Source organism: Sciurus carolinensis, unplaced genomic scaffold (genome assembly GCF_902686445.1).
Source record: "Sciurus carolinensis unplaced genomic scaffold, mSciCar1.2, whole genome shotgun sequence".
In the NCBI taxonomy this organism is placed as follows: Eukaryota; Metazoa; Chordata; class Mammalia; order Rodentia; family Sciuridae; genus Sciurus; species Sciurus carolinensis.
The window spans coordinates 448630-458276 of record NW_025920182.1 but is presented as its reverse complement, the minus strand read 5'-3'; the positions used below and the strand labels follow the sequence as shown (position 1 = coordinate 458276).

The 9647-nt window shown below is 37.7% G+C and overlaps 1 pseudogene; it reads left to right on the top strand.

Annotated features, from left to right (window-relative positions):
* The first annotated feature begins 301 nt into the window (after window positions 1–301).
* LOC124974826 (heterogeneous nuclear ribonucleoprotein K-like) lies at window positions 302–1731 on the top strand (annotated as a pseudogene).
* Window positions 1732–9647: the final 7916 nt, after the last annotated feature.

The window sequence follows — 9647 nt, the reverse complement described above, 5'->3', positions numbered from 1 at the left end:
TGGCTGTAGGAAGAGCTGTAGTTTTGTTATACTGGGACCTGGGCACCTTTTATAGGAGGAAGAAAGGCCGATGGGTGGTAGTCTGAGGTGGGGGGGGACACTGCGGCGCCCCTTTCTTTGTGTAGGGCACCCTGCACTTTGACTCTCGGGACTCGGGGTCGGAGCAGGAGCGGGACGATGGAATGGTTGGGGCTGCTTCCGTTGCTTTGTCTCCCGGCTACTGCAGCGGTAGTGTGTCAGTTATTGGTCCTGCCCAGAACACTACAGTTCTGCTCTGCAAGGATATATAATAACTGATTGGTGTGTCCATTTAATACAAGAAAATGGAAACTGAACAACAAGAGGAAACCTTCCCCAACACCGAAACCAATGATGAATTTGGTAAGCGCCCTGCTGAAGATATGGAAGAGGAGCAAGCATTTAAAAGATCTAGAAAAACTGATGAGATGGTTGAATTACGAATTCTGCTTCAGAGCAAGAATGCTGGGGCAGTGATTGGGAAAGGAGGCAAGAATATTAAGGCTCTCCGGACAGACTACAATGCCAGTGTTTCAGTCCCAGACAGCAGTGGCCCCGAGGGCATATTGAGTATCAGTGCTGATATTGAAACAATTGGAGAAATTCTGAAGAAAATCATCCCTACCTTGGAAGAGGGCCTGCAGTTGCCATCACCCACTGCAACCAGCCAGCTACCGCTTGAATCTGATGCTGTGGAATGCTTAAATTACCAACATTATAAAGGAAGTGACTTTGACTGCGAGATGAGACTGTTGATTCATCAGAGTCTGGCAGGAGGAATTATTGGGGTCAAAGGTGCTAAAATCAAAGAACTTCGAGAGAACACTCAGACAACAATCAAGCTTTTCCAGGAATGCTGCCCTCATTCCACTGACAGAGTTGTTCTTATTGGAGGAAAGCCTGATAGGGTGGTAGAGTGCATAAAGATCATCCTTGATCTTATATCTGAGTCTCCCATCAAAGGACGTGCACAGCCTTATGATCCTAATTTTTATGATGAAACATGATTATGGTGGTTTTACAATAATGTTTGATGACCGCCGTGGATGTCCAGTGGGATTTCCCATGCGGAGAAGAGGTGATTTCGACAGAATGCCACCTGGTAGGGGTGGGCGTCCGATGCCTCCGTCTAGAAGAGATTATGATGATATGAGCCCTCATCGAGGACCTCCTCCTCCTCCCCCTGGTCAAGGTGGCCGGGGTGGGAGTAGAGCTCGGAATCTTCCTCTTCCTCCATCACCACCACCTAGAGGAGGAGATCTTATGGCCTATGACAGAAGAGGAAGACCTGGAGACCGCTATGATGGCATGGTTGGTTTCAGTGCTGATGAAACTTAGGACTCTGCAATAGATACCTGGAGCCCATCAGAATGGCAGATGGCTTATGAACCACAGGGTGGCTCTGGATATGATTATTCCTATGCAGGGGGTTGTGGCTCATATGGTGATCTTGGTGGACCTATTATTACAACACAAGTAACTATTCCCAAAGATTTGGCTGGATCTATTATTGGCAAAGGTGGTCAGCAGATTAAGCAAATCCGTCATGAGTCGGGAGCCTCCATCAAAATTGATGAACCTTTAGAAGGATCCAAAGATCGGATCATTACCATTACAGGAACACAGGACCAGATACAGAATGCACAGTATTTGCTGCAGAACAGTGTGAAGCAGTATGCAGATGTTGAAGGATTCTAATGCAAGATATTTTTTTTCTTTTTTATAGTGTGAAGCAGTATTCTGGAAAGGTTTTCTAAGACTAGTGAAGAACTGAAGGAGTCCTGCATCTTTTTTTTTAACTGCTTCTGTTTAAAAAGCCAACATTCCTCTGCTTCATAGATGTTCTGCATTTGAGGTGTAGTGAAATCTTTGCTGTTCACCAGATGAAATGTTTTAGTTCCTTACAAACAGGGTTGGGGGGGAAGGGCATGCAAAAACTAACATTGAAATTTTGAAACAACAGCAGAGTGAGTGAATTTTATTTTTTGTTCATTGTTGGTGGTTTAAAAAAAATCCCCCCAGGTAATTATTGTGAGCATCTTACTTTGTGGTCACTGTAAACATTTTGGGGGGTAGGACAGGGAGGAAAGTAACAATAGTCCACATGTCCCTGACATCTGTTCAGAGCAGTGTGCAGAATGTAATGCTCTTTTGTAAGAAATGTTTTATGATTTTTAAAATAAATTTAGTGAACCTAAAAAAAAAAACTTATGGAATGACATCAACAAAATTCCACTATTCAAGAAGCATAAGCGATGTACTGCAAAGGGGCACAGCAATTTTTGGTATTATGGAACTGTTATATATCTTGGTTATGGGAATGGTTACACAACTGTCAGTCCTTTTCAAGACTCAGAACTTCACACTAAAAGAGTAAATTTTACTTTAAATATTAGCTTAGTAAAAATAATTTAAAAAACATGCATCATGTTATGTGAAGAATACAATGCTACTCTATGATTCCAACTTGACATCTTAAAAATAATAAATGCTGGGCACAGTAATTTCTGTGCATGCCTGTAATTCCAGCAACTTGTTCACCCAAGGTAGGAGGATTGTAAATTCAAGGCTGGCCTCAGCCATTTAGCAAGATTCTGTCTAAAAAACAAACAAAAAAATTAAAAAGGGCTGGGGATGTTGCTCAGTGATTAAGTAACCCCAGGTTCAATTCCTGCAATAATAATAATAATAATAATAATAAGAAGAAGAAGAAGAAGAAGAAGAAGAAGAAGGCCAATATATCTATGCATGCATGTGCATTTCCACATTCATAAAAAAACTGTATGCCAAGTTCAGACCAAAAACTTAAGTATGAACCAGATGTTAGCAGTGGTTACCTCTATGGAATGAAATGGAGGAATGTTGGTCAGGAAAAGAATTTTAATTTTGTCTAGCTATGTGACATTTAAAGACATATATATTTATATATTTAAAACCACTTCAAAAAGGCGTGTGTGGAAGATATTTTTATAAGTAGTAGGGTACTGAGGATGTCTTTGCCATCTTTGTGATCTGGTTCATGGGAGCCAGGAGAAGGAGGCAAAATAAATCAAGTAATTGAGAAATAGGAGGCAGAGATTAAATTCTTGTGAACAAATTTGACAAATCCTCTGAAACAAGGAATCTTCAAATTAACCTTTTCTTTCAGCTTTTAGCTGATGCATCATTATAAATGCAGAGTTCAAAACCAACATTTGAAACATGTACACTCTACCATGGTGGACTTTGCCACACAGAAGCCATGTCGTACTATGATAGTAAACCATATTTTACTTCATCACAGGTTGACAGCTGTAAACACACTGGAGGACCAAGTGTCTCCTTTCTGAATGGGCACCAGAAGAAACATGCATATCACAACTGTCAATGCCCTAAGCCAACCTGGCTTTTTCTCGGTGTACTTTACTTCCTCTCTCTGCTACCTAGAGCCACAGTCTTGAGGAATGCAAATTTCCCTTTCTGACAAAGTGGTAGAGACCTGAGGCCTGGAGTGGCTCCAGAATCTCAAAATGGCTTAAAGGAGGAAGAACACAAAAAGCCAGGTTGGCTTAGGGCATTGACGGTTGTGATATGCATGTTTCTTCTGGTGCCCATTCAGAAAGAAGACACTTGGTCCTCCAGTGTGTTTACAGCTGTCAACCTGTGATGAAGTAAAATATGGTTTACTATCATAGTACGACATGGCTTCTGTGTGGCAAAGTCCACCATGGTAGATTAAATGTTGGTTTTGAACTCTGCATTTATAATGATGCATCAGCTAAAAGCTGAAAGAAAAGGTTAATTTGAAGATTCCTTGTTTCAGAGCATTAGTTTGAATCTATCCCAGTTATTCATTCTTGCTTTGATTTCTTGTGCTATGGGAGTCCTCTTGAGGAAGTCTGGTCATGCCTGAACTCTAGCTTACTTTCACGGTGTTCAGAGAAGAGCTGTGACATGATTTCCTATTTTAGAAATTGTTGAGATTGGTTTTACGGTCCCTTTTATGGTTAAGTTTGATAAACATTTCATATTTGCTCACAAAGAATGCATATACTTTTTGTTTTGCAGGGATGCTTGTGATTGAACCTAGGGCCTTGTACTTGATAGGCAAGCACTTTATGCACTGAGCTATATCCCCATATCCTAGAATGCATATTCTTTTCTTTTTATTGTAAACAAATGGGATAAATGTTGTTTCTCTGTTTGTACATGGAGTAAAGGCATATCATTTGTGTAATCATAAATTTACATAGGGTAATGTTGGTTGATGCATTCTGTTATTTTTTCCCTTCCCCCCACTCCTCCCACCCCTCTTTTCCCTCTATAGAGTCCTTCCTTCCTCCATTCTTGCCCCCATCCCTAACCCTAAATCTAACCCTAAAACTAACACCTCCCACACACGATTATGTGTCATCATCCACTTATCAGCGAGATCATTCTTCCTTTGGTTTTTTGAGATTGGCTTATCTCACTTTGCATTATATTCTCCAATTCCACCCATTTGCCTGCAAATGTCATAACTTTATCATTCCTTATGGTCAAGTAATATTCCATTGTATATATATACCACAGTTTCTTTATTCATTCATCAATTGAAGGGCATCTAGGTTGATTCCACACTCTGGCTACTGTGAATTGAGCAGCTATGAACATTGATGTGGCTGTATCTCTGCAGTATGCTGATTTTAAGTCCGTTGGGTATAGGCCAAGGAGTGGGATAGGTGGTCAAATGGTGGTTCAATTCCAAGTTTTCTAAGGAATCTCCACACTGCTTTCCAGAATGACTGCACTAATTTGCAGCCCCACCAGCACTGTATGAGTGTACCTTATTCCCCACATCCTCGTCAACACCTGTTGTTACTTGTATTCTTGATAATCGCCATTCTATTTGGGGTGAGATGGAATCATAGGGTGGTTTTGATTTGCATTTCTCTTATTACTAGAGATATTGAACACTTTTCCATATATTTATTGATTGCTTGTAGGTTTTCTTCTGTGAAGTGTCTGTTCATTTCTATAGCCCATTTGTCGATTGGATTATTTGTATTCTTGGTGTTGAGTTTTTTGAGTTCTTCATAGATTCTAGAGATTAGTGCTCTCTCTGAAGTATGATTGGCAAAGATTTTCTCCCACTCTGTAGGCTCTTTCTTCGCATTGCTAATAGTTTCCTTTGCTGAGAGAAAGCTTTTTAGTTTGAATCTATCCCAGTTATTCATTCTTGCTTTTATTTCTTGTGCTCTGGGAGTCCTGTTGAGGAAATCTGGTCCTAAACCGAAATGTTGAAGACCTGGACCTACTTTTTCTTCTATAAGATGCAGGGTCTCTGGTCTGATTCCAAGTTCCTTAATCCATTTTGAGTTTAGTTTTGTGCATGGTGAGAGATATGGGTTTAGTTTCATTCTCTTGCATATGGATGTCCAATTTTCCCAGCTCCATTTGTTGAAGAGGCTATCTTTTCTCCATTGCATATTTTTGGCCCCTTTGTCTAGTATGAGAAAATTATATTTATTTGGCTTTGTGTCTGAGTCCTCTATTCTGTACCATTGATCTACCTGCCTATTTTGGTACCAATACCATGCCATTTTTGTTACTATTGCTTTGTAGTATAGTTGAAGTTCTGGTATTGCAATACCCCCAGCTTCATTTTTCTTGTGAAGAATTGCTTTAGATATTCTGGGTTTCTTATTCTTCCAGATGAATTTCATGATAGCTTGTTCTATTTCTGTAAGGTATGTCATTGGGATTTTAATTGGAATTGCATTGAATCTGTATAGCACTTTTGGTAGTATGGCCATTTTGACAATATTAATTCTGCCTATACAAGAACATGGGAGATCTTACCATCTTCTAAGGTTTTCATTAAATTCTTTCTTTAGTGTTCTGTAGTTCTCATTGTAGAGTTCTTTCACCTCTTTTGTTAGATTGATTACCAAATATTTTATTTTTTTCGAAGCTATTGTGAATGCGATAGATTTCCTAATTTCTCTTTCTGAAGATTCATCACTTATGTATAAAAATGCATTAGATTTATGAGTATTGATCTTATATCCTGCTACTTTACTGAATTCACTCATGAGTTCTAAAAGTTTACTGGTGGAATTTTCTGGATCCTCTAAGAATATAATCATATCATCAGCAAATAGGGATTGTTTGAGTTCTTCTTTTCCTATTCCTATCCCTTTAATTTCTTTGATCTGTCTAAATGCTTTTGCTAGAGTTTCAAGGATGATGTTGAATAGAAGTGGTGAAAGAGGCCATCCCTGCCTTGTTCCAGATTTTAGGGGAATGCTTTCAGTTTTTCACCATTTAGAATGATATTAGCCATGGGCTTAGCATAGATGGCCTTTACAATGTTAAGGAATGTTCCCACTATCCCTATTTTTTCTAGTGTTTTGAGCATGAAGGGGTGCTGTATTTTTTTATCAAATGCTTTTTCTGCATCTATTGAAATAATCATGTGATTCTTGACTTTAAGTCAGTTGATTTGGTGAATTGCATTTATTGATTTCCTGATGTTGAACCAACCTTGCATTCCTGGGAAGAAACCCACTTGATCATGGTTCACTATCATTTTAATGTTTTTGTATGCAATTTGCTAAAATTTTGTTGAGAATTTTTGTGTCGATGTTCATTAAGGATATTGGTCTGAAATTTTCTTTCCTCGATGTGTCTCTGTCTGGTTTAGGTATCAGGGTAATATTGGCTTCATAGAATGAGTTTGGGAGGGTTCCCTCCTCTTCTATTTCATGGAATACTTTGAAAAGTATTGGAATGAGCTCTTCTTTAAAGGTTTTGTAGAACTCAACTAAGAACCCATAAGGTCTTGGACTTTTCTTTGCTGGTAGACTTTTGATGACTTCTTCTATTTCATTACTTGAAATTGGTCTATTTAAAATGTGTATGTCCTCCTCATTTAGTTTAGGCAATTCATATGTCTCTAGAAATTTGTTGATATCATTGTAATTTTCTATTCCGTTGGAGTATAGATTTTTATAATAGCTTCTAATTATGTATTCTACTTCAATCCTGACTGTTGTGATATTTCCTTGTTCATTCTGAATTTTAGTGATTTGGGTTTCTCTCGTGTTCTCTTTGTTATTGTGGCCAAGGGTTTATGAATTTTTTTTATTTTTTTGAAGAACCAACTATTTCTTTTGTCAATTTTTTGTTTTGTTTCTTTTGTTTCAATTTTGTTGATTTCAGCTCTGTGTTTAACTATTTCCTGTCTTCTACTACTTTTGGTGTTGGTCTGTTCTTTTTCTTGGACTTTGAGCTGTAGTGTTAGAACATTTATTTGTTGAGTTTTACTTCTTTTATTGAATGCACTCCATGAAATAAATTTTCCTCTAAGTACTGCTTTCATAGTGTCCCAGAGATTTTGATATGATGTTTCTTTGTTTTCATTTACCTCTAAGAATTTTTTAATTTCCTTCCTAATATCTTCTGTTATCCATTCATCATATAATAGCATATTGTTTAATCTCCATGTGTTGGAGTATTTTCTGTTTTTACTCTTTCATTTATTTCTAATTTCAATCCATTATGATCTGATAGAATACAAGGTAGTGTCTCTATCTTCTTGTATTTGCTAACATTAGCTTTGTGGTATAATATATGGTCTAATTTAGAGAAGGATCCATGTGCTGCTGAGAAGAAAGTGTATTCGCTCTTGGTTGGATGGTATATTCTATAAATGTCTGTTAAGTCTAAATTATTGATTGTGTTATTGAGTTCTATTGTTTCTTTGTTCAATTTTTGTTTGGAAGATCTGTCCAGTGGTGAGAGAGGCATGTTAAAATCACCTAGTATTATTGTATTATGGTCTATTTGGTTTCTGGCATTGAGAAGGATTTGTTTGACATACATGGATGAGCCACTGTTTGGGGCATAGATATTTATGATTGTTATGTCTTGCTGATTTATTGTTCCCTTAAGCAGTATGAAATGTCCTTCTTTATCCCTTCTGACTAACTTTGGCTTGAAGTCCACATTATCTGAAATGAGGATCAATACCCCAGCTTTTTTGCTGAGTCCATATGCATGGTATGTTTTTTCCCATCCTTTCATCTTTATTCTCTGGGTATCTCTTTCTATGAGGTGAATCTCTTGAAGGCAACATATTATTGGATATTTTTCTAATCCAATCTGCCAGTCTATGTATTTTGATTGATGAATTTAGGAAATTAATATTCAGGGTTACTATTGAGATATGATTTGTATTCCTGGTCATTTGGCTCATTTTATTTATTTATTTATTTTTGACACGACTTGGTTCCTCCTTTATTTGACAGTTCCTTTAGGATAGCTCCTCTCTTTGCTGAATTGCCTCTTTGTTTTTCATCTCTTCCTCATGGAATATTTTGCTGAGAATGTTCTGTAATGCTGAATTTCTATTTGTAAAATCTTTTAGCTTTTTTTTATCATGGAAGAATTTTATTTCATTGTCAAATCTGAAGGTAAGTTTTGCTGGGTATAAGATTCTTGCTTAGCATCCATTTTCTTTCATGGCTTGGTAAATGTTGTTCCAGGCCCTTCTAGCTTTTAAGGTCTGGATTGAGAAATCTGCTGATATCAGTATTGGTTTCCCCCGAATGTAATTTGCTTCTTTTCTCTCACAGCCTTTAAAATTCTCTCTTTATTTTGTATGTTAGGTATTCTCATTATAATGTGCCTTGGTGTGGTTCTGTTGTAATTTTGTGTATTTGGAGTCCTATAAGCCTCTTGTACTTGGTTTTCCATTTCATTCTTCAGATTTGGGAAATTTTCTGAAATTATTTCATTGAATAGATTGTTCATTCCTTTGGTTTGTTTCTCTAAGCCTTCCTCAATCCCAATAATTCTTAAATTTGGCCTTTTCATGATATCCCATAGTTCTTGGAGATTCTGTTCATGATTTCTTACCATCTTCTCTGTTTGGTCAACTTTGTTTTCAAGGTTAAAAATTTTGTCTTCAATATCTGAGGTTCTGTCTTCCAGGTGTTCTATCCTATTGGTTGTGCTTTCTATGGAGTTCTTAATTTGGTTTATTGTTTCCTTCATTTCAAGGATTTCTGTTTTTTTTTTCAATATCTCTAACTCCTTATTGAAATGATCTTTTGCTTCCTGTATTTGCTATTTTAACTGTTGATTGTTGCAATCATTCAATGCCTGCATTTGCTCTTTCATTTCATCATTTGCTTTCCTTATCATGTTAATTCTGTACATTCTGTATTCCCTTTCTGTCATTTCATCTGCCATGCTGTCATTGGATTTTATTGATGTAGCATCTACTTTTTTTGAGGCATTTTCTTCCCGTGTTTTCTCATATTGTTCAGGTATCAGTGTACTGCTGAGATGTTGCAGATTTCCCCTTTTGACTTCTAATGTCCCTGAAGATTTCTTTTTTTTTTTTTTGGGGGGGTGCTGGGGATCAAACCCAAAGCCTTGTGCTTACAAGGCAAGCACTCTACCAACTGAGCTATCTCCCCAGCCCCTGCAGATTTCTATTATATCCCCTCTTAGCCTTCAGTAGCCTGAAGTTTTGGAGGAAGTTGATAATGCGGTGCTCCACAAGGAAGCTGCCTCTCTAGAGGTGGTGGCTTTCAGGTGGTGTATATTCCCTGCTAGTGGGCAGATGTGCCTCCACTTTTTGACCAATGGTCATCCAAAGG